The sequence below is a fragment of the Peromyscus leucopus genome, chromosome 3 (genome assembly GCF_004664715.2).
Source record: "Peromyscus leucopus breed LL Stock chromosome 3, UCI_PerLeu_2.1, whole genome shotgun sequence".
NCBI classification, from domain to species: Eukaryota; Metazoa; Chordata; class Mammalia; order Rodentia; family Cricetidae; genus Peromyscus; species Peromyscus leucopus.
In genome coordinates this window covers 97,804,873-97,828,680 of record NC_051065.1, presented here as the reverse complement: position 1 = coordinate 97,828,680, position 23,808 = coordinate 97,804,873, and the positions used below count along the sequence as shown (strand labels likewise).

The window sequence follows — 23,808 nt, the reverse complement described above, 5'->3', positions numbered from 1 at the left end:
GCGTTCTGTGTTTCCTGGCGACCTGTGCAGGGAGGTTGTTGTCCTGTCCGTTAGGACTGCCCCGTGTTGAGTGGGCGGCATCTCAGCGTCCACACGAGCCAGGGCCATCGTGGCTGTAGTTGTCGCGGTGGGCTCATGGACGTCGCCGGACGTGCCACACTCAGGAAGAGGGGAAGGAACCATGTCCAGAAAAGGTTCGGGACTTTGGTTCTGGCCTCTGCTTTTCCTGCTGCGCCCAACGCCATGGGTCTCGGTGTTCTCCCGGTTCGGCCTCCCAGAGGTCACTTCATTTGTCCAGACAGGTCTCAGTCTGTGGAGCGCCGCTGCCAGGATTGGCTCGCCCCTTGATCACAGGCTTCCACAGTCCTCAGGCTGTGTAAGCGCTGACAGTGCGAGGGGTCAGGTCTGAGTTGGAGATGCTCTGCCCTCGTGGCCCTTCGTTTTTATCTCCACAGATAAGCAGTAGCCGGAAGCCAGGGATGGTCAGGCTGCCCTTCCCCTCTTCCCATACTTTAGTAAGCCCTTGTTTTATCCCCTGAATATATATTTAGACTCTGCCAGCTTCCCTTTGGTGTTCTGGTGCAGAATTTGCCTGACCTAACTGCAGACAAGTTCTACAGAGGTTCAGTTATTTACTCTCTTTTCTTTCCAGTCTTCTCTTCAGATACTTTTATGTAGTTATGTAAAACTGAAGTGCAGTTGAAATCGGGAGACAGGCCATAGACAGCGAGGTAAAGCATTGCTTCAAGAGTAAAAGAAGCGAACCCCTTAGGGCATGTAACACAAGGCTCTGATGGTCTGGGGTCCTCTTCCCGCAGCCCTCTCTAGCCACTCAGACCCCACTTTGATGCTTCAGGCATGCTGAACGACCCCTGCTGAGTTGTCCTTTATCTACAGAAACCAGCTCAAGTCTTACTCTTCTTGGTGTTTCCTAGTGTGGCTCTGAAGTTTTAGTTGTCTGTCCCTATAAGAGCCTGGAGATTTCTACTGATTGAATTAGTGTCAGTTGTGTGAAGACTAAAGATACTGTGTAGTGAAAGGGTAGAACGTGGGCTCTTCCAGCCGGTGTTTATTACTCCTTAGTGTTTCCATTCATAATTTTAGTTTTCCCAAGTTGTCATCCTTACATGTTCAGGCATATAGATGTTTATGCACATAAACCTATGTACACGCACACACACATACACACGCATACACACACACAAGGTTCCACATGTGAGAAAATACTACTTGTCTTTCTTTTGTCTCCAGTCTCAACCCTTGTGACCCCTCCGCTCCTCTGACATATCCCAGTCCTGCTCTTATGTCCTTCATGTCTCCTTAGTACTTGACTCCAGGCTGAGTTTTACCAGGTATATGGAAGTTCTGGCTGTTCCTGGTTTGAAGTATTGTGTATTTTTGGAGACCACTACACTGTTTGGTTGCATTGTGTCTATTTTCAAGATAAGGAAACAGGAAGAAGGAAAGTAGCAATGGTAATTAGGAGGTGTAAAGGTTGAGTAGCAAAAGGCAGAGCAGAGAGAAGGCACATGATGTGTGGGATTGGCTGTCCATCATAAAGACACCTTCATTCCCTAAGAGAACAAGGCTAACATGCAATTTGGCTGACAACAATTTTATGTAACAGGTGGAAAGACTATGTGCAGTGCACAGAGGATGCCTGGGACTCATTTTGCTATTTCAAAGTTCCTTTGTGAAAGGTAAGTGGAAATTAATTCAGGATTCTTTCAGAAATGCAAATTCCCTATGTAGAATGTCAGTTCTCAACCAGATTGCTTTACATTTGCCCTTCTTATGATAAAGTGACTGTGCGATACTACTTTACTAACCAGAAATGAAACTCATAGATCAATATGATTTACTTTCATATAATTTCAAGAAAATCCATCACTGTAATGCTGTAATATAATGAATAAACCAAATTTATAATAATGTGTTTCAGTGTGTGGATGTGTTGGCTTAGCTAGACTAGAAACATAAATAGTTCATTCTCCTGTGCCAAAAAAGGTGATTACTACTGGAAGTTCAAGAAAATTAGAATTGTGGGGAATAAAATGTCTTTCCTGTGCTCTCTTTTTGTCCGCAAGTTCTGCCTAACCTCCACCTTTCCAACTATTGGCCAATCAGATCTTATATTAACCAATGAAAGTAATGCATATTTACAGTGTACAAAGATTGTTACACAGCAACACTGTGTGTGTCATTGTGTGTTCATCTCATGGGGCTGGAATAAAAGCATAGTGTGGTGTAAGATTTGCGGTGGATTGGATGAGAATGCCCCCATGGGCTCATATAGTTGAATATACTTGGTCCCCAGTTGGTGGAACTGTTTGAAAAGGAGGAGGAGAAGGAAGAGGAGGAGGAGGAGGCTTATCATCATTGGTAGTCTTTGAGGTTTCAAAAGCCCATGTCATTCCCAGTTAGTTTTCTCTCTCTGCCTCTTGCTTGTGAATCAGATGTAAGCACTCAGTTACTGTCCCAATGACATGCCTGCCAGCCTGCTGCCATGCTCTATGCTCTGATGATCATGGACAACTGTGAGCCCCAAATTGTTTTTTTAATAAGTTGCCTTCATCATGGCGTTTGTCACGGCAATAGAAAATTAAGACAGGACTTTTAAAAAGAAATTTGTATTCATTAGATTTCTTTATTCTGCTTTCTGTGTGAGTGTTTTGCCTGCATGTTTACATGTGCACAGCATGCATGTTGATGCTCACAAAAGTCAAGAGTGCACCAGATACCTTAGAACTGGGGTTATGGATGGTCACAAAGCACCATGTGTACTGGGCGTCCAACCTTTATAAGAGCAGCAAATGCTCTTCACCTCGGAGCCATCTCTGCAACCCAAGACAGGACTTGTTCTCTATTCACTCTCTGACAGAACTTTGGAAGTGATGCAACTCCAGAAGAATCTTTGGATCTTCTTTTTAAAAATGTGTGACAACAAAATGAGGAGCTTGAACTGATTATTGATTTGACATGTATGAAGCACTCCTATAAAGCAAAGGTAAGTGGAATACATTTTTAAAAAGAATTTTTATTGGTGTGTGTTTTTGCATATTTGCTTGCGTGTACATGTGTGTATGAGTAGTATATGTCTATGTTGAGGGCTGCATGTGCTTATATATAGATTAGAAGAGGTCTTCATGTGTCCTTTGTTGTGACTCTTCCCCTCTTTCCTCTTAGGCAGGGTCTTTTCTTCCTCTACTTGAAACTTGCATTAGTCAGCCTGTGTGGTCCAGCCAGACAACAATGGCTGTCTACCAGTGGAAAGTAGATGTCTCCTCTGGGCTTCAGTATACACTGGAATCCCAAAGAACTGGGGTTTACTACCAGTGAAGGAATGGACTTGCCAGTGAGAGCAAGCAGGCAAAGAGTTGCAGCTTCCTTCTTCCATGTCTTTTAGATAGGCTGCCACCAGAAGATGTGGCTCAGATTTAAGGTGAATTTTCCTACCTCCAAAGATCTGGATTTTGGGTGAGTCTTCTTATGTCAAATGATTTAAGAAAAACCCCTCACAGTTGTACCCAGCTGCCTGGGTTTTAGTTAATTCCAGAGGTAGGCAAGTTGACAATTAAAAATAGCCTTCACAGACCTCTTTTTTTTTTTTTTTCCTGCTAAGCTAGGAAGTCAGCAAGCCTCATCAATCCTCCTTTCTGTTCTCCATCTGGCTCAGTGCTGGGTCACAAGTACACGTGGGACACTGGGATTGTTCCCTAGGTGCTGGGATCTGAACTCTGCTTCTCAGGCTTGTACAGTGAGTTCTCTTGGATACCGAGCCATCTCCTTATCCCCAGATCTCTGCTTTACTAGTAACAGTGTTTGTTGTTGTAGTTCTTGAGAAGTCCGTGCTTTGTAACCTTTGCTGGTGTGAAGTCTGTCCTTTCATGGGTAATTTTGAAGTCTCTACTCTCTATTTATACGAATTAGCCAGTTCTAGGTGCCTCATGCAAATGGCAACATGTAATGTTCTTCCCTTCCTGCCTGGCTTACATCACTAATCATGTCTCCAAGCTTCATTTGGGCTGTAGCATGTGCCAGAATATTCCATTGCATGTGCAAACTATATTTCATCTGTACTTTTACCTGGCTAGTCCCATTCTATTTCATTGTAAAGGAACTTTCAGGTATCATATAATTATTTTTTCTCATTTATTATCCAGGCAGCAAAGCTGAGAAAACCTATTTCTACAATCTACTGCATCCTAGATACACGGTCATTATGGATTTCTAGGAAGGTGAGTGAAAAGGCTGAACTTCCAAGTGCCTCAGAAAGGACCATAAGCCTCATCATCTCTATGTTCTGACTGCTGACATGGCCCTTATTTCTTCTTTGATGTGTACACAGAACACATGTCCTCTACGTGGGCAGGACCATATTTCCTCCAAGCCATAAGTTGTTAGTTTAAAAAATCCATTGTTAAAATGGGAACATGAGAAAAATGCTAAGTCATTGATTTGCCCTCCATGAGGCCCTCTTTCCTGAGGGTACCACAAAGGGGACATAAAGTCTTCTCCAACCTCTGGCCACAGCTGACTGGATGTTGAGACATAGAATTTAGTGTCAACCTGACTGGAGCATTATTTCTGGATGTAGCCATGAGGAATTTCTAAGAAAACTGGTATGTATGTGGGTGCCTGGACTCGGTGGGCAAGGTCTACTTTCAACATAGGTGGACAGCATGCAGCCAGTCTGGAGCTGCATGGGACAGACAAGCAGAGAAGAAATTTCCCCTGTGTCTCTCCTGGAACAGACATACTTCTCCCCTGTCTTTAGACATTGGAATTTCAAGTCCTCTAGGCTCTGGGTTCTGGGTTGTGGACTTGTCCTCGAACCTCAGATCTCTGGCCTCAAACTGAGACTCACACAAGTGGCTTCCCTGGTCTGTGTTTTTGAGACATCTACTGAGCCAAGTTACGAGTATTGCATAGCTTTCCACCTTCAGAAAGCCTGTTGTGGGAATGCTCAGCCATATCGGCCAATCCCTCTAAGAGCTGTTGGCCCAGAGGAACTTCACTTAGATTTCAAAAGATGCTGTGGCCAGCCTCAGTGCCAACACAGAGACTGTCTCAAGAGAAGATCTCCACAGAACGTCTACTCTCAGGCAAAGTGTAGGAGTGTGGCAGTGGGAGCCCGTAGGTAACTCTATGGTGACCAGTGTGCATCTGCAGCCTTGGAAGGCTGCAGTCCTGACACTGAGCCTAGCAAAGCCATAGTAGACAGAGTTCTGAACTTAATTAGAACTAGTCACCTCCTTGCCTGTTTCTCCCTTCTGAATGGAACTGAACATTTTTCTCCTGAACCTCCATTGATTTTGCCAGTGTGTAGACTGCCCAGTGCACAGGCTCACAGCCAAAGCATGTTGACTCTACCTGTATCTGGAAATGTGTGGATTGCTGGGTTCACAGGCTCCCAGATGAAATGAGGACCGCCTCTACACTAGAGTTGTTCTTTGATATTTATCTGCCCTTGTTAGTGTGGTACTCTTTATAGCTAGATTGTCTGGTGCTGATGTGCTGGAGGCCACGTCCTTTAGAATAACACTTGTCCATCCTGAAAGGGTGATGCCAGTGTGTTGGGGGCCACATCTTTTTAAATGGTGCTATCCCTAGTCCAGGTTACACCTTCCAGGCATCTTCTACACCATGCACCAGTAGTGGATTGTTGGGGTGTGTTCTATATAGGGAGCTTCAGTCTTAGTGGATGATCATAATGTGATGAAGCCTACCTCTTCACAGGGATTTTCTGCATCAGCTACCCCCGGCCTAGTTGGACCAGAGTCCACCTTGATGAAATCCCTCGACAGTTGTTTCAATTTTTTCAGTTCATACCGGAGGTGCACTTCCTCTTCTTTCTTCTTCTGCATAGAAAAAGAAAAATACTCAGGCTTATAGTTCATAGCTCAAAAAAGGTCTCAGCATGGATATGAACCAAAGTGTAGTTTTGCTCTGGTATGATTTGCTAGCACATAATCCATGCTCTCCTACATACCCCAAGAGCTATGGAGCATAGTCTCAATATTTCCAATACCCCACTGGACATACGTGTGTGTGTGTGTGTGTGTGTGTGTGTGTGTGTGTGTGTGTGTGTACACACACGCATGTTAGTGTGGAGCTCAGTTATCAATCTTTTGTTGTGGACTGCCTCAGTTTTTGGGGGAGAGTCTTTTATTGGTATTGAAACTTAACCCACTTGGTAATGCTTACTGGCTAGCATACACCAAGGATCAGCCTGTCTCTGCCATCCCAGTGCTGGGATTACAAGTGTGCACCACCCTCCTGCTTTATTTTTATCATTATTATCATCATTATTGCTGATACTTTTGTGTTCAGGGCCTAGAGCTCAGCTCCTCATGCTTGCCTGGCAAGCACGTTATGGCCTGAGGATCTCTCAGACCTGCACTTGACTCTTTCCTGAAGTCTTGGTGCACCTTCATTGCCTGTATCCGATAACCTGTCATCCACAGTTCCACTCTGTAGCTTTGCCGACATTGTGTATTCTGTATCCCAGGCAAGGCTGACAGTAAATGTTACACCTGCTGATCGGCAATCTCTAGTGAATTTGAACTGAAAATAAAGCCTCCATTTTGTTTCTGATGCTCACTTTCAGTGACATTTAAAACAGCACAAAATACCAAGTAATAAACTTGGTTTGGAGATGTATGATGCAGAGCTGTTCAGTCCTCTACTGACTGACAACACCAGCTTACAGAATACCTCGGCAAACAGCTATAAATTAGTGTGTAGTTGCCTTTAGTGTGCATTCTTGTCCAGCTAGGGAGCACTTCTGAGCCCTACGTGTTTCTCCACGAGCTAAAACTAACTATTCCCAACAAGATAGTACGCATAGCTCTGGGAAGATCATTGACTACAGATGGTACCAGATATGATCTAAACTTCTTGCTCCAGCCCTGTGAAAAACCTTATGTTCTAGTGAGAATGTTCACCATGGTTAGGTCTCTTGCTGTAGATTTAGCAGAAAGGTTACAGATGTTTGTCCTCAAGTCATCCTCTTAGACACAGGCTGAATCTGTAAGAATCCTCCATCTCACTATTGGCCATTGACTTTTTTGAGGTACTGGCCTATGTGTCCCCCAAACGAACCAGTCCATTAAAATCACAGACTCCATTGGTGCAGCACAGTCTGTGATCTCTGCACTGACCTTGTCTGCCAGATGCTGTTCATACTCCTTGGTGTACCTCTTTAGGAGGAGACATTTCAGGCTGTTGGCTTTGGGAAGATGATTTTTCAGTCTGAGATACAGCACTGAAATGGCAAATGAGAACAGTTCTAAAGTCAGAAAAGAGAGGAGACAGGCCGGGAGAGGCAGCCATGTCTCACATGCAGCGACACCCCTGCCCTGCCATGCTGCTATCTATACTGCCCTGCAGGGCCAGCATCGGCTCCTTTCTCCTGCAGTGCTCAGGATCTGAGGCTTCCGTCTGTGAAGCTCTGTTCTGCTCTGAAGCTTCCAGGTCGGCCGCAGAGACAGGGAAGACCCACCTTGAGGATGTTCTTTATTCCAGTGGTAACAGGTGTTTGATAGTTGGTGTGTCTTTGTACTTTCTCCCCAAAGAGTCTGAGAAAAGAGTAAAATAACTAAGATGTACAGAAAATGTGCAGATGTCCCAATGAATTCCCAAGGAGATGTGGCCCCTGCACGTAAGGTTCAAAGGTATCTGGAGTTCAGAGAAGAGGCACACTCTGAAAACCCTTGTCTACCTTCATCTCCATGCGTGGAGACAGGCCTGTGATCTTTTCAAAAACAGGCATGTGAATGCAAACTCCACCTATCTGAGTGCCATTCCAGCACTCTGGAAGCTGTGGATGGCATTAGTGGTCCAGTAGAATCTAGAGGAAACGGCCCATACTCCTCTACTTCAAATCACAATGTGGAGCTCTGCTTATACAGTGCTTTCGGGTGTTATTTCTCAGCCAGGGAAACACTACCTCAGATAGCTTTAGGTGATGTCTGGAGACATGAGTTTGTCAGAGCTAGGGACAGGGGTGCTGCTGTCACCTAGTAGGGTGCTTCTCCCAGGGATGCTGCTAACCCTCCACACTCAGATCTGCTATACGAATTCTGTTACATGTCTATGGTACACAAAAGAGTGTTCTTCAGTCACAGAACCAAGAAGTATTCCCTACCGTGTCAGAAACCATGCTTGAGAAGACTGATAAGAAACTCAGTGTGTCATAACTGATGGACTGATAGGAAACTCAGTGTGAGGACTGATGTACGTGTGTCTGTCTGGGAGGACACATGTGGAACTGGTTAGAGTCAGTGTCTTAGGGAGGGAGGGATGGAGAGAGATTTACTATGATCTTCCTTCTGTAAGTCTAGATGGAAAACAAAAAGAACCCATGTTCTAGAATAAAGCCCTGAAATATAAGTTACAAGACATGGGAAGTGTCACTATAAACTGAAACCTGAGCTCATTCCTAACCCTGAGTTTGCTCTTCTGCAGAACAGAACTGTAGAGCTCTGTACCTCCTCAGTGCATACTGCCCTGTGAAGATCAAGGAAATTATGTCATGGAAATCCCTCCTGATCCCCCAAACTCATTAGAGTCTGGGCAACTCTTTAGATCCTGGAATACCAAAGTGGAGACTAGACATGACAGATATGACCTTTCCCATCATCCCCTTCCTCAGCCACACAGCACTCTTGTCCCTGGGGCTTTGGGAATCATTTCTTGATAACAGCCTCGAGACCCTGTATTTATGCTGCTTACTCAAAATGGTGAACAGCTCCGGAAGAGTTACTGGGATGAGCTGCTCAGACAACAGGTGGTCTGAAGTCAGCTGGTGTCTTGTATGATGATACTGAAGGCTAAGATGGGAGCCTTTTTCCTGTGCCACTCAAAAGGCCACATGAGTACAGACACATCTGCCTCACACCAGCAATGATCCTGTAGCTGCCTGCATGAGCAGAGAAAGGGCACTCACAAACATTCAACAATGCAGACCCATCCTGCCTAACTGCAGTTCCTTTGACTAACAGCTGTCTCACGTGGGCACAGCCTGAGAACTAAGTGGTCCCGCTCATGAAATTCTTGAGTCATGTCAAAACCACCTTCAGTCCTTGTGTATTTGAATGACAAGTTATTTGGGACCTGATTAATATGGACGACACTGTCAAGTTTCCCGGGGTGAGCAACAGCAAGCAGCATGGGTATGAGGGCAGAAGTGCAGTGCCAGTCACAGGAAAGGAAATGGAAACTGCACATTTGTTAGATGAGGAACGCCTCCTTTCTGTTGCCTGTTCTGTAATGGGCCGATGCCATGGAGGTGATGCTCTTTTCAAGGCTTAAGCAGCAAGTGCAAGAAAAGCCTTGGTTAAATTCGACTTTGGGGCTTTGCTAGGTAAAATCCTCAGTCACTCTTTTGGTGGGACACTGATGTCTTAATGCTCAGGGGCAGAGATTGTTCATTCTGAGACTGAAAAGAGAAAAGATGTAACATTCAAGCCTGGCTCTTTCCACCCCAGGGGTTTAGCACAGAGTTCTATCTCCAGCATCTTATACTTGGTTTGGTGATACATGCCCATAGTCCAAGTGTTGGGAGGAGGAAGCAAGAGGATCAGAAGTTCTCAGCCTTGACTACATAGCAAGTTTGAGGCTGATTGAGTTGTAAGAGACCTTGCCTTGGAAAGATAAGAGTGTGAAAGGAAGGACAGAAGATATGCTGGGCCCCTTAAAACCTAGTGGTACTCTTAACATTCCACCACCTTGTAAAAGAACTCGGCTGGGTATTAAACCAGAAACAGATGGATGTGTGTGAGCATCCCCAATCCAAATACAGCCTTGCGAGGGTCATTTCATGGAAATTTGATGCTTACATAAGTATGCAGTTCCTATGTTCCCTTCCTTTTAGGCAGATGCTGCTTCCTGCTCTGGTCGTCAGCTTCTACAATCAGCTTCTCTAATGATTTTCTGCCCATAGCTCCTGCACTAAATTCCAGCCTGTACACCCTGTGTCTACCTTTTATGTTAGTTTTGTGTTCTGGTGCTCTACTGAAATTATTGATCACACCTAAGAGTTTTCTGGTGGAGACTTTAGGTATCACATACAGAATCATACCCTGTGCAAATAAGGACACTTTGATTTATTTGTCTCCCTTTCATTTCTTTCACTTGTCTTACTGCTTAGACTTCATGTACAATGGTTAATGAGAGTGGAGAAAGTGGCATTCTTATTTTGTTTTGGATTTTAGTAAGAATAGTTTTTCCCATTTGGTGTAGTACTGGATATTAGTTTGTAATGTATAGCTGATACTATATTGAAATATGTTCCTTCTATTCCAAGTATCTTAGGCTATCATCAAGGGGCACTGAATTTTATCAAAAGATTTTGGTACATGAACTGAGATAACCAATTTCTGACCTTGAGTCCATTTATTTGACCGTTTACATTCATTGCCTTGTATATATTGAACCATCACTGTATCTCTGGGATGTTTTGATGTTTTCTTGCATTCAATTTGCAAGTATTTCATGAGCAATTTTTTTTGCATCTTTGTTCATCATTAAGTGAATTTTCTTAGGCCAATTTAGAGTGAGTTTGTTCTTACCCTAAATCGTTGAGTTCTGGCCAAGTTGAAGTATAAGGATTGTGCTGTAGCAGTTTCATCCAAGATTAAAACATTCCATCCTGCAGGGAAGCTCTTTGAGCAGGAAGCAAACAACTCAGAACAGCTTCAGGAAGTTCCTGAAACTGACCATGTTCACTAGCTGCATCCGTCCCTCTCCCTCCCTCCCTCCCTCCCAATAGTAAACAGTAAAGACAGTCACTCTCAGATAAAGCAAGAAGACTTGAGACCAGCCCAGCTACCTGGAATAATAGAGAATAGTCAAGCAGTCTGAAAAAAAATGAGAGAGCAACAGAGATGCCTGGAAGAGGATTAGAGCAACCGAGCCACCGGCAAAGGACACTCTTTATCCTGTTGAGCTGCCTGAAGGCCGTGCAATGTGCTCCAGATTGTCAACTTTTGTGAGCTGTCATTCTAGGATGGGCTTTGGCGATGCAGCAGACATTGAGTCATTTCTGCTCCTGTAATGAACCACTTACCCATCTTCTTGTAAGTGATCCCAATAAAACTTATTGATGGATTGGACTTTGGTGATATACTTACTTTTGTCAGTCATGGGCTCCTTATCTGGGTTAAATAGACTTGTGTGTTGCACCTCCTCAGGAAAAGTCTGTCACCACATACTAGGCACCTGAACAGGGACTTGACAGAATCAGAGATGAGTTAGGAAGGAGTGAAGGATGGTGCTGGCTATGGGTAGCAAGGCAGGCGACTGAGATGAAGCAGCTTGTCAAGAGGAACATCTGTGGAGGAAATTCTGATACACTCCACCTTTCCTGTATGGCATATGTTAGTGCGCCCTTTTGCCGTGGGAACAGTTGGATGGTTCTTGGTATAGGTAGTGAGAACACTCAGGATTAGGAGTGTCTGTGGGAGGAATGGCAGGGTGGCAGTCTTCATACATGTGGTATGGGGTGGCATGCCTGCCTGATGAGTAGAGTCTACCACGAGCATATGGAGCTACTCAGAAATCAGTCAAAGGAACTTTAGAGGAGATTTTGCTGTCTTGAGATGTATGCATTAAGGTAGAGATTTCAGCAAGCAGAGGCCTGGGTTCTGTAGATTGAGAAATGCATCTGAGGCTGAGCTAGTGACCAAACAGGAACTGGTTTGTGTGAAGGAGGAACTGCAACAAGAGAGGGAGATGCAGCTAGCATCCTCCATGTTAGTCTCTGATAGGACAAGTAAGTTAGATAAGTGAGGGACGGGAGAGGTGGGGAGAGCGATAGAAGATGCCTTTCAGGTCTGAACTTTAATAGAAAAAGAAGAAAAAAAAAAAAAAACCTGTGATCCAACATGCAGACAGGGGCCTTAACAAAAAATGGTCCCCAGCAAGAAACTAGGACCATAGGAAATACTCAGCACTTGATGTGCTGGAATTAGAACAGACTTTGAAACAAGCCATGAAAGGCCTGTCACAGCTTGGCTTCTGAGGTGCTGGGACATAGGAGTGAAAGGGATCAGTCTGACTGATGTGGAGGCAGAAGAACTGAGTAACGTAACTACCCATGCCTCCTGAAGGCAGCGACTGCACAGCATGAGTCCCGGATGGACTGGTTTTTATCAGAGCTATTAGGGACAGTTGGTTATCTTCAGAGCTCCCTATAAATCTCTGGGGCTGCAGGACCACAGAGGAGAGAGGCAGATGCTAGCGAGGGAACTGGGCATATGAGAAGCTGGGTTTAAACCCCACTTTACAGGGCCAGGGAGAATTATGTTCACAGAGATAAGGAAAAGGTTGATCCATCAGGGACCTCGAGGCTGCTGGGGAGCTTTACCAACATTGCTGAGCCCTTTGGAAGGGCAAGATCTTCATATAATAGGAAAGGCTTTCTCAGATCTAAGGGACTTAGACTACTAGCATGGAAAGAGTGTCCATAAAGTGGGAGAACAACCCAGAGGAGACAGGAAAAGGGAAAACAGAGAAAGAGGCCAGTCTTGCTTATTCAAAGACAAATGTGGCTAGGTTTGTGTTGAGCCAGAGTTTCTAAGGAAAAATTGATAGCCAGCTCCTAGACTACTACTCTTGGGAGCCTTGAAAGCCTGAGGGGCAGTTCATAAAAGACATCTGTGATAGAAAACTGCAGGAGAAGACAATCAATCCTAGAAATTGGTAATTACTAACCTCCAGACTAAGGAGGGGATATTTCCTTCCAGCAAAAGTTTATGCTAGGGGTGGAGATGATTTGCCCAGCCATGCTCTGGTGAATGGAGAGGCAAAAGCTATGGCTACAGGAACAGTGCCAATCCAGGGCCTCTTGGACCCAGGGATCCAGCAGGTGCAGCAGGGGAGAGCAAGGCCATGTTCCCTCTTGTCCCAGGGGAGGTCTAAACAAATTCAGTCAGACCCGCTGAGTTCATCAAGGGTTGAGAGATAAACAGAGGAGCCATGGAAGATCACTAGGATATGGAAATGTAACGGCTCAGAGAGAATGACTGAGCTGAGGAGTACAGAGAGCTAATTATGTTAGCTCCTCCTTTCCATGCTTTTGTACTCAACCTTGATCTGCAGAGGAAGCAACCGAGAGAAATGGATGGAAACTTTCCACAGTCTTAGACCTTGATTATGTTGGACTTTAGTACCTTCAGAGTTGTAAGTTTCTGGGATCACCTGACACTTGCTCAGAATCTGTGACAATGGACTTTCAGAGTGCTTCACCAAAGTTATTTTTTAACCACTCTATTAGTTATGGGATGATGGTATCATGCAGGGCTCAGACAAACCTGTAAAATTCTTGGGGTATTATGGTTTGGTAACATGCAGATAGTACCTGCCAATGTTACTGACAAAGTCCTAAATTAGTCTGTGCCTGTAAATGTAAAGGCGCTAGAAGCATGTTGGAAGCTCTAGGATTATTGATTTTCATACCCCATCTTGCTCAAGCTGTCCTTCTGTAGAACTTGATGAAGAAGGGTGTTAGGCAGTATTGGTATTGGGATAGAAATATCCAAGAGTCTTTTGAACAGGCCAACATTCTTATAGGCCAGGTTGAATGACTTGTGTGCCCCCACTACCCAGTGTTCCTTTCTGTTAGAAGTCACCAAAAGTTCAGAAGGCTACAGCTGTCTGCTACAGCAGAAGCAAGCCGGGTGATTGGTTACTTCGGTAGGTCTCAGTCATGGAAAGGAGCAGAAACTGATTACACAGCACTAGCACAGCACCTGGGAGAGGTTGTTAACACATGGCAGTAGGTGGATTCCATCACTGGTTCCACTTCAGTGACTATAAAAACAGCTTACCCAACAAGCTCTGAATTAAAGGCCTCCGCTCAAACTTCTTTCTGGTGTGGCACAGAATCAAACTCAACAAAGATGGCATGAATACTTAGAGCAATGGGCGTGGTGTCTGCAAGCCCCATCATCAATACCATGCAGGCTATTCTAGGACCAGAGCCCTTTAAAGACACTGAGTATCCCCTGGTAATTGAATCAATAGCTAAGCCAGATAAAGTTCTACTGGAAAGGATACCCCACCACCAATGCCTGTAGATGCTTGACCCACAGATGGTACTCATAGGTACACCAAAGGGGCATGGGTAGTGTAGCAATACAAATGAGCACAAATACCATATGGCTAGAAAAGGGAGAAGCAAAAAGAAGCCAATGGGCTGAGTTAAGAGCAGTATGAATAGATAAGACATATCACATGACAATCTGCACTGTCATTTGGTTTGTATTTAGAGGCTTCAGTTTATGGGTGGCCCAGTAGAAGAAGGACTGGCAGGTGCTGGGTTGGCCACTGCATAAACAACAAACGTGGAAAGAAATATGTAACATAGTTCAACAGGAATCATAACCCCTGGTAGTTTTTCATGTGATAGTCCACAGCCCTTTAAGCCTCCTGGAATCATGAAGCAGTTGCCTTTACCAGAGTACAGGCTGTTTCCCTCAGCTACCCTTGGAAGGTACTCACTGGTTCCATATAAAGTCTGGTCCCGTTGGAGAGCCAACATAGGTTGGAAAACATCTACGGCTGCTGGAATTCATGTGAGAGATATTCTAATATTTTCCATGATGTCCAAACACGTGAGGCCTGATCCAGGTCCTTGACAAATAGATACCCTGATGGGACACATATCAATCTCTGTTCAATTAAAGATTGGCAGGTAGACATCATTGGGCCTATGCCTATCAGTGAGGCTTGCAAATACACCCTCAGCTATGTGGACACTGCTACCAACTTCTTACCAGCATTTTCCTGCAAGTGAGCAACAGATGAAGTCACCATTAAGGGTCTCACCAATCTATGTGTTGTGAATTAGTGTCCTTGAAGAATAATTGATAGCGACAGAGCTATTCCACTAACATTGATGTATCAAACTGGGATGAAGATAACCAGGTACAATAGTATTTTTACTTACCTTACAACCCTACTAGGGCTGGGTTAATTGAAAGGAAAAGGGCTTAAAACAACAGGTAAAGAGTCTAAGTCCAGAAAACACTCTCCATGGATGGAAAAGACACGTTTATGAAGTGCCTGCCAAAGCGTCTTCTAAGTGTGTGCTTGTGTCTAGAGGTCACCTTTGCTGTCAGGCTCAACTCAGAGCCATTGGTGAATGTATTGAGAATAAGTGACTGTGACTGAGGCACAGTGACCGCATCCTGAGCCATAGGTGGACATCTGCAGTCACTGTAAGTCTTACAGCTCTGGAGGGGAAGGTTTCCCCATCCGAAGTGTTGCTGTTCTCAGAGGAAAGGGAACCTGGCAGGCAGAAGCCAAGGAGTACCACAAAGTCAAACTGCAACAAAGCTCCCACAGAGATTTATTGGGGAAGACACACAAGGATGGCTGCCACTGCTCAGGTGAGAAGAAGCAGAGAACTGAGTGGGAGACAGGCTAATAGAGGATATCTTGGGGGTGGAATTTCCTAGGATGAAGATTTCCAACATGGGAATTGGTTGGATTTCAAGTCCTGAGTTTGGGGAAAGCTCAGGGATTGGTATGTTTTCAAGCTCAGGCATTGGTGGTTTTTCAAAATTCATAAGTGAGTTTAGACTTTTTACCCTAGTCACTGAAAGGGTTGGTATTGGCTCAGGACCCCCAAGACCAAGTTCTCAGCACAAAGGAGATTTATTTTCCACAGAAGGACAGAGGACAGGGGAGAAGAGACAAAGACAGGAGACAGAGAGTTTGGAGAAGGAGAAGGGAACAAGGGAGAAGGGGGAAAGGGTGTTTGTCCCAGAGGGAGACAGAGGACTGCCTCTGGATAGAGAGGAGACAGACAGGGCTCATAGGCAAATAGCAGTTTATAAAGGTAACAGGAGAAACCCCATGTTAGGATGAGGTGTTTAATTTTAATTGGGCATGTTAATTAGGTGAGCCAAAGAGGGATTTTTGATTGCTGGACTTCAATACGTTGATGGTAGTCAGCCTCAGGAGGAGGAAGTTCCTCAATAAGGGAATAGACCTTGGTTGCTAGCTTTAGGAATGTAATCTAACAGTTTTTAGCAAGGCAGAGGGAATCTGGGAGAAGAGCAAAGCTGGCCAGAGCCATGCCTGCCATGATCCAGCTGGCCAGAGTCCCTTCATTCCTACTGTTTTAATTATCAAGTCTCTGGGTGTTGGGTGAATGAGTGTCATTCTTTCTGGCTGCTTCTTGCTGACATTGGGGCATTGTTAGGGGATTCAAGGAAGCTGGGTTGTTGGTCCAGGTTGGGAAGAGCAAGCTGTGTCAGTCAATGTCCAGATTCTGTGGGACCATCTGAGGCTAGGGAAGTGTAGTCTGTGAGGCTGGACCAGGATGTAGATTTTGAGGTAATAACTGGGGCTGGCGCTGGAGTTGCTGGAGTAGTTAGTAGTTGACTTGAAATCTGTTGGTATAGATAGACTAGAAACAGGTGCAAAGTTAAGGAGTTCAGAATTTTTTTTTAATCTTGAATGTACATTTGAAACCTTTAGGTTCATTGTCCTGTAATTGAGAAGAGCAGTCCAAAGACCAGAGAAAGGGAGAGAGATCCCACCCTTAGAGTAGGCAATAGGCAGGAAAACTTAGGCTGTTGGTTGACAGGAATACTTATCTAGAGTCTGTTTGAGAGTTCTTGAGAGGAGCTAGGAAAATTTAGATTGGCTGTATAAGGCTAATTGGGGAACAACTGTCATCTGAAAGTGGTGTCTGCTTGTGTTGGAAGAATATAATTTGAGAGGCTTTTATTACATCAGAATAGTCTTTCCTGGGATGTTCAGCTGGGTTCTGAAGTTGAAGTATTTTAGGAACAAGGGATGCTCTTGGCAAATGGTGAAAAGGATGGTCTGTAACAGGTTTTTAGGGTTGGTGTGGAAAGATTGGAAGACTTTGGCTTTGGTTCCCAAAGGGGGACTTTGATGGTCAACTGGACAAGTGGTCAGTAGTGAGGGTTGGGCATTGTCAACTGGGGTACTGGCAGAGAGAGGGGCTGTGAATAATGAAAGGCATTGAAGGAGGTATCAGTGAAAATGAGGAGTTTGTCGGATGACTGTCTTACGGTTTCTATTGCTATAAAAAGACACTGTCTTAGTTAGGGTTTCCATTTCTGTGAAGAGACACCATGACCATGGCAACTTCTATAAAGGAAAACATTTAATGGGGTGGCTCACTTACAGTTCAGAGATTAGGTCCATTATCATCATAGCAGGGAGTATGGAAGCATGCAGGCAGACATAGTGCAGACTACATCTTCATCAGAAGGCAACAGGAAGTGGACTGAGACACTGGGTGGTATCTTAGGCATATATGAGACCTCAAGCCTGCCTCCACAGTCACAGTGACATACTTCTTCCAACAACACCAGACTTATTTCAAACAAGGCCACACCTCCTAATAGTTTCATTCCCTGTGAGATTATGGGGGCCAATTGCATTCAAACTACCACAGATACCATGACCATAGCAACTCTCATGAAGGAAAACATTTAATTGGTGCTGGCTTACAGTTTCAGAGGTTTAGTCTATTATTGTCATGGTGGAAAACATGGTGGCATGCAGGCAGACATGGTGCTGGAGAAGGAGCTAAGAGTTCTACATCTTGATCCACAGGTAGCAGGAGAGAATGTATCACACTGGGTATAGCTTGAACATGTAAGACCTGAAAGCCCACCCCCACAGTGACATACTTCCTCTAATAAGGCCACACCTACTCCAACAAGGCCACATCTCCTAATGGTGACACTCCCTATGGGCCAAACATTCAAACACATGAGTCTATGGGGTCCATATCTATTCAAACCACCACATTCCACTTCCTGGCCCCATAGGCTTGTAGCCATAACATAATGCAAAAATGCATTTAGCCCAATTTCAAAAGTCCCCATAGTCTATCACAGTCTCAACAGTGTTTAAAAGACCAAAGTTCAAAGTATCTTCTAAGATTCATGCAATCTCTTAACTATAATCCCCTGCAAAGTAAAAATAAAAAATAGATGACATACTTCCAACATATAATGGCACAGGATACACATGGCCTTTCCAAAATGGAGGAAAGGGAGGATAGCAGGGAAATATAGATCAAAACAAGACCAAAAACCATCTGAGCAAACCCCAAACTCTGCATCTCCGTATCTGGTGTCAAAACACTTTTCAGATCTTCAACTCTTTTCAGCTCTGTTGACTGCAGCACACTTCTTTCTCTTGGGCTGGTTCCATTCCCTGTTAGCAGCTCTCCTCAGCAGATATCTCACAGCTCTGTCATCTCCAACATTTTGGGGTCTCCAGAGCAATCCAGGCTTCACCTTCTCAGCTTCACACAATGGCCTCTCTAGGCCTCCATGCAGGGACACCTCTAACAAATGCCTGGCCTCAGCAGCTTTCCATACTTGTGGAGGGAGATTCTATAATTATGTTCTTCTGTCCTTGACTCTACAACCAGAACCATGTGACTGAAGCTACCAAGTTCTGCTGCTTGCTGGGGCTGGAATGTGGGTCCCTTGTTCAATTACATCTTCAGTTTTCAGTTTTGGATGGTTTCCTTCACTGCCTGAGCTTGGCTGTCCTGTCCTCTTTAGAGATCTGCTTGCCTCTTTCTGCAGAGTGCTGGGATTAAAGGCATATACCACCACACCTGGACCTAAGCTTTACTTTTCATAAGCTGGAAGCTTAGTTAGGTGGGGTGTTGCCCTGAGGTCACCACTTTCTTTATTCCATTTCTTAGTCTGTTTATCTCTTTGAACACAGGGTTTAGCTCCATTCCACTTCCTGGTGCCCCCTTTCTATTCAATCTGTAGGTTTTGTATTTCTTGTTCAGTTTTCTCTTTTTCATTATAAATCTTCATAAGAATGAACATTAGTAAATATGTGGAGTCTATACTAAGCTGTTTTGAGATTTCCCTTCCCGGTTCCTTTAATCCAAAACTCTTCACTTTGGCCTCAGGCAGACTTTTTGGACAAGGGCAAAAGGCAGCCATATTTCTTCACCAAAATATCACATATCAGGTCTCTAGGCTGGGGGCAGTCACGCTGCAAATGGTCTGGTTTGCTGCATGCCCAGCAAGATCTGTCTACTTGGGGGCCCTTGGGTGTGTCATTGGCATGCTGCTTGTCCACAAGGAGGGCATCCAAGGAAGTGATGAGGTCAGCGATGGGACCATTACTGGGGTCAAGATCTCTTGTGGCCAGTAGCCACTTGTGAATGTCCTCATTGCAGACCACTGCAACTGCATAATGTGCCCCCCCAACCAACTGTTTTATTAACCTTTTTCTAGTGGGGCCCAGGTATACTCTCCGCTCCACTGCCTTCTTGACATGTGAGAAAATCAGTAAAAAGTTCCCTGGCTATTGAATAAGATTGTGGAAGTAAGCTAAAGGGTCCTGCAGGGTGCATGCCTTAAGAGCCTTGAAGGCCAGGTCAGAAACCTGTTGGCAGTAGGCTTGATGGCCAATCTTTGGATGGGATGAACAAAGTTCCCTTGTCCAGTGAGCATGTCAGGGGTTGCTGGAACATTAATTTAGAGCTTTGCTCATGCTTGAGTTTCTGCTTGATCATCATAAGCCAATTTCTAGCTAAGAAAGGCAGCCAGCTCCACACAGCTTTGAGCAGACTATACCAATCAAAGTATGTCTGTAGTTGCATTGCCCATTGAGTGAGGACCTGTTCAAAGTATGGTGAATGTGCCGAGTTCATCAGCCTCTTTCTGGATGAGGGAGATTTCAGCTATGGTGGTGGGAATCCAGGGCTGGACAGTAGCATTTGGACCCAGGTTAACTGGATAAGCCTCTGCAGACCTCCCAGTTACTAATGTAGGCAGTGAAGGATATACAGTGAAGCAAGGGAGGGGCCAGCCTCTGAAGCAGGTGGGCCCTGGGGCAGATTGCTCCAGGGATACCTCTGAGGGAGAGTTGACACCTGCAGTGGAAGTGGGGCTGATGGGGGAGCAGCACATGGGGTCTTAAAGGCAGCTGTGTTCTCCTTGACAGATTCCAAGGGGCCCAAACTGTCTGTCTCCTCCTCATTAGATGTAGACAGGTCAGACATAGAAGGACAGGAGGTGATGAAGATGTTACACATCTTGTAGAGGGCAAGCAGCAGTTAGAGAGAAGATGGCAGTCAACAGGGGTAGAAATTTACTTGGGACCTTTATGTCTTGTTCTTAGTGGGGGACTTCTGTGGTTTTATAAGCCATGGCCAAATGTCCACATCGTGTCTCCAGATGAGGGATTGCATTTGGGATCTGAGCCTTGATTCCACCTCCTGGGGGTCAGCCCTTATGTGGGTCAGCCAATATCACCAAGACTCTTTGAGTTTTTGGCTTTCTTCTGGAAGAGTCCTTGGCTTTTCCAGGTATTAGCTTTGCTAGTATTAGCTGAATTCCTATTTCATATTTCTGCAGCTTGCAGCAGTCTCCTGATGAAGGACACCCAAGGTTGACCCTTGGCCTTTACATACATGTACAGCTCTGCATACTTACATGCATAAACCCATACTATCATACAGACATAAACAAGAGACATTGGAGACAGGAATGGAACTGTAATGTTTAGTCAGTGTGCCTAAATATAGTTCTTTCTCCTGAACCAATGCCCTGTAAGCATGAAACATTGTTCTCCTTTGCTCCATCTGCTCTTTCTATATGAAGTATCCTGTACTAGGTGCCTCGAACAAGTAACATCATGTAGTATTCTTCCTTTATGCCTGATTTACTTCAAAAATTATGTCTCCAAGTTTCACCTAGGCTGTAGAATGTGCCAGAATATTTTCCTCTTTGTGACAGAGTATCCAAGTCTATGTATGCCATATTTCATCTGTACTCTTACCTGACTCACCCTCTTCTGCTTCATTTTAAAGGAGCTCTCAGGTAAAATATGATTTAAAACTTTTTAAATTTGATTTTATTTATTTTGTGGGTATGTGTTCTGACAGCATATCAAACTTGTTGGGGTTCTAGGACAGCTTGTGGAGGTTGGTTCTCTCCTTCCTCTATGTGGGTCCTGGGGATCATACGCTAGTCATCAGGGTCAGTTGCAGGCACCTTTACCCATGTAATTACCATATAATTGCATCTCCGTTTCTTTGGTGTGCATATTTCAAGTACAGGAGGCATCTAGTCTGCACACAAACTTGCAGTGATCTCCTAAATGTCATAAAAATTGTCAGGTTTTAAATGGTTACCTCTCTAGTTTAATTTAATCTACAGCTGCTGGTCCATAGGTTACCTTTCTCTTTTCCCTGCACTGGAATTTCGTGTTTTCAACCAATGTGTCTTGCTATCTGTCAATCATCATGCCTCCAAGTGTTAGCACACTTTCTAGTTCTTTTATATTGCACAGATTGGTCATTGGACCGGGTTCTTCAGGTTGAGGGATGATTTGATTTTCTTTTCTTCCTTTTCCCTTTTTCTGCACCCTTCCTGACCCTTTTTCTTTCCCTCCCTTCTGCCTCACAGTATAGTTCAGCAGAAGCCTGCAGGTCCCTCAGCAGCCAGCACTGGGACACAGAAAGCACAACTGAAGCTGAGAGCGGGTGTCAGCCATGGACCACAGATAGATATCACAGCAAGGCCCTGGTAATGATGATCCGATCAACTCTGGGAAGCAGTCATGCAGGAAAGTTAGACCCAGTCCTGTGTTCTAGTAATTGTCCTCACAGAGAGGGAGGCTGAGTCAGAAAGTGCTGAAGACCAGCATACCTACTGGAAAGCAGGTCATAGAAGAGGTGGGCAGGAACCAGGTGGTAGAGATAGGTGCCCCGGGACAAAGTTAGCACCAAATGCCAGGAGCTGCTGTACATTTAAAGAGATCCCATAGAAGTCAGTCATGCCAGGGTCAGCTTATGAGGGGCTGATGCTTCTTCAGTGAAGACCTTCTCAGGGGCTGCTGTAGAAGAGGGGTGGTGGCTAGATCTGCTGATTGCATTAATGATTTATGAGGGTGAAGTCCCCATCTTCCTTTTAAGGGCCTCTCCTTGCACATCTCCTGTAGGTGATTAAATGTCAATAGGACTTCATGGTAATTCTCAGATTTGTGTGCTGAATGAATGAATGGACAACTCTGAGAATTCTTCACCCTGGTGTTAAAAAGCACAAATACTTTCCCCACATGTTGTTAGTCCTTGTGTTTTGTTGCTCAGAACAAGTACAACAACAGTACTTTTTTTTTTTTTTTCTTTTTGGTTTTTCGAGACAGGGTTTCTCTGTGTAGCTTTGTGCCTTTCCTGGAACTCACTTGGTAGCCCAGGCTGGCCTCGAACTCACAGAGATCAGCCTGGCTCTGCCTCCCGAGTGCTGGGATTAAAGGCGTGCGCCACCACCGCCGGCACAACAATGTACTTTTAAAGTCTCACCTCACTGTTGAAAGTGACTGCATTTTGATCTGCTGCCTATATTCTTTTGCTGTGCATGTTATATGACTATGGTGATCCCGGTTCTCATTCTCTGTAGCCAGAAGATTTCCTGTGTCCCAGCCTGCTGGCAGTTAGGACAAATCTCTCCCACTGGAGTCCCCCAAGTAAACACACAGAGGCTTGTATTAATTATAACTGCATGGCCATGGCTCAAATTATTTGCTATCTAGCTCTTACATCTTAAATTAGCCCATAACTATTAATCTATATATCGCCACATGCTCCGTGGCTTTACTTGCATCCCATTACATGATGTTCTTGGGCGGCCGGCTGGCGTCTCTCCTTATCTTCTTCCTGTCTCTCTAAATTTCCCGCCTGCCTCTAAGCTGCCTTGCCATAGGCCAAATAGCTTTATTTACCAACCAATCAGAGCAACACATATTCGCAGTATACAGAAAGGCATTCCCCCATCAATTCTCTGTGTGTTTTGTCCTGTCAGACCTTTAAAGAAACAGAATCTTGCTGTGAACTCCCAGGCTGCAGACAATGCTGTCAGCAGCCTCTGAACTCCCTGACAAGAGGTGCCTCTTGTCCAGGCCGCTACCTGCTGCAACTTCTTTTCCTTCTTGACTTACCGCTTTCACTGTTGTTTCTAAACTATCTGAACTATTTCTTATTATTTTTTTGTATTTGAGACATCATCTTGCATTGCCTAGGCTAGGTCTGAACTGGGCTCAACTCATCCTTTTTGTCTCAGGCTTTAGTGTACTGGAGTCACAGGCATGTCAACTCACATCTGGGCAGTGGGGGAAGAGATAAAAAATGAGATAAAATTGGGGAAGCTGCTCGTTCACTTCGGGAGTTGGAAGGAATGCAGTAAAGAGTCAACCTTCTGCTCTCCCTGGCTCCCTTCCTGCACCTTCACCACATGCAAGCTGAGGTGACTGCCTGGGCCACACCACCACAGGCTTCACAGTGGTCAAAAGTGCATCTCCAGCAGAAACAGAGAAGGAGAACAGACACACAGGCGCTGACCACAGTTCCTCCCTGGGGAACAGTCAGAGGTCATTTCCTCACAAGGACACTGAGGACAAACCCTTCTTGTTCTCCACGTGGGCCTTCAGAGCCACGAGCCACAAGACAATGCCAGTGCAGAGCCCTGTGTGTGCTTTGGCCACAGAGGAGCTGCCATTCAGGCAGGGATGGGAGCCACAGCAGAGGACGGGGCCAGAGAAGTCTGGACTAAACTTTGTGCACATTCTAAAGCTCTGAAGCATCGTCTCCCCATCTGCTGAGGGCCAGGCTAGAGAGAATTCTCTTTGGAGTGAGTAGTATGGGATGTGCCCTATGAGATTTTACTCATGGAGGCCTGAGGCTTCGATAACAATACAGGCTAGTACTATTTCTCTTATACACTAGAATTAGATGGTAAGACCCTATTGTTGAAGATATCACTGTTTATTCTTGGC

The 23,808-nt window shown here is 44.9% G+C and overlaps 1 long non-coding RNA gene across 1 annotated transcript; it reads left to right on the top strand.

Moving 5' to 3' along the window:
• The first annotated feature begins 1,427 nt into the window (after window positions 1–1,427).
• Window positions 1,428–11,117, top strand: LOC119087626. The gene is made up of 4 exons (XR_005091106.1): window positions 1,428–1,700; window positions 2,882–3,007; window positions 4,164–4,238; window positions 10,775–11,117. It is a non-coding gene; the product is annotated as an uncharacterized LOC119087626 (long non-coding RNA).
• The last annotated feature ends 12,691 nt before the right edge of the window (window positions 11,118–23,808 follow it).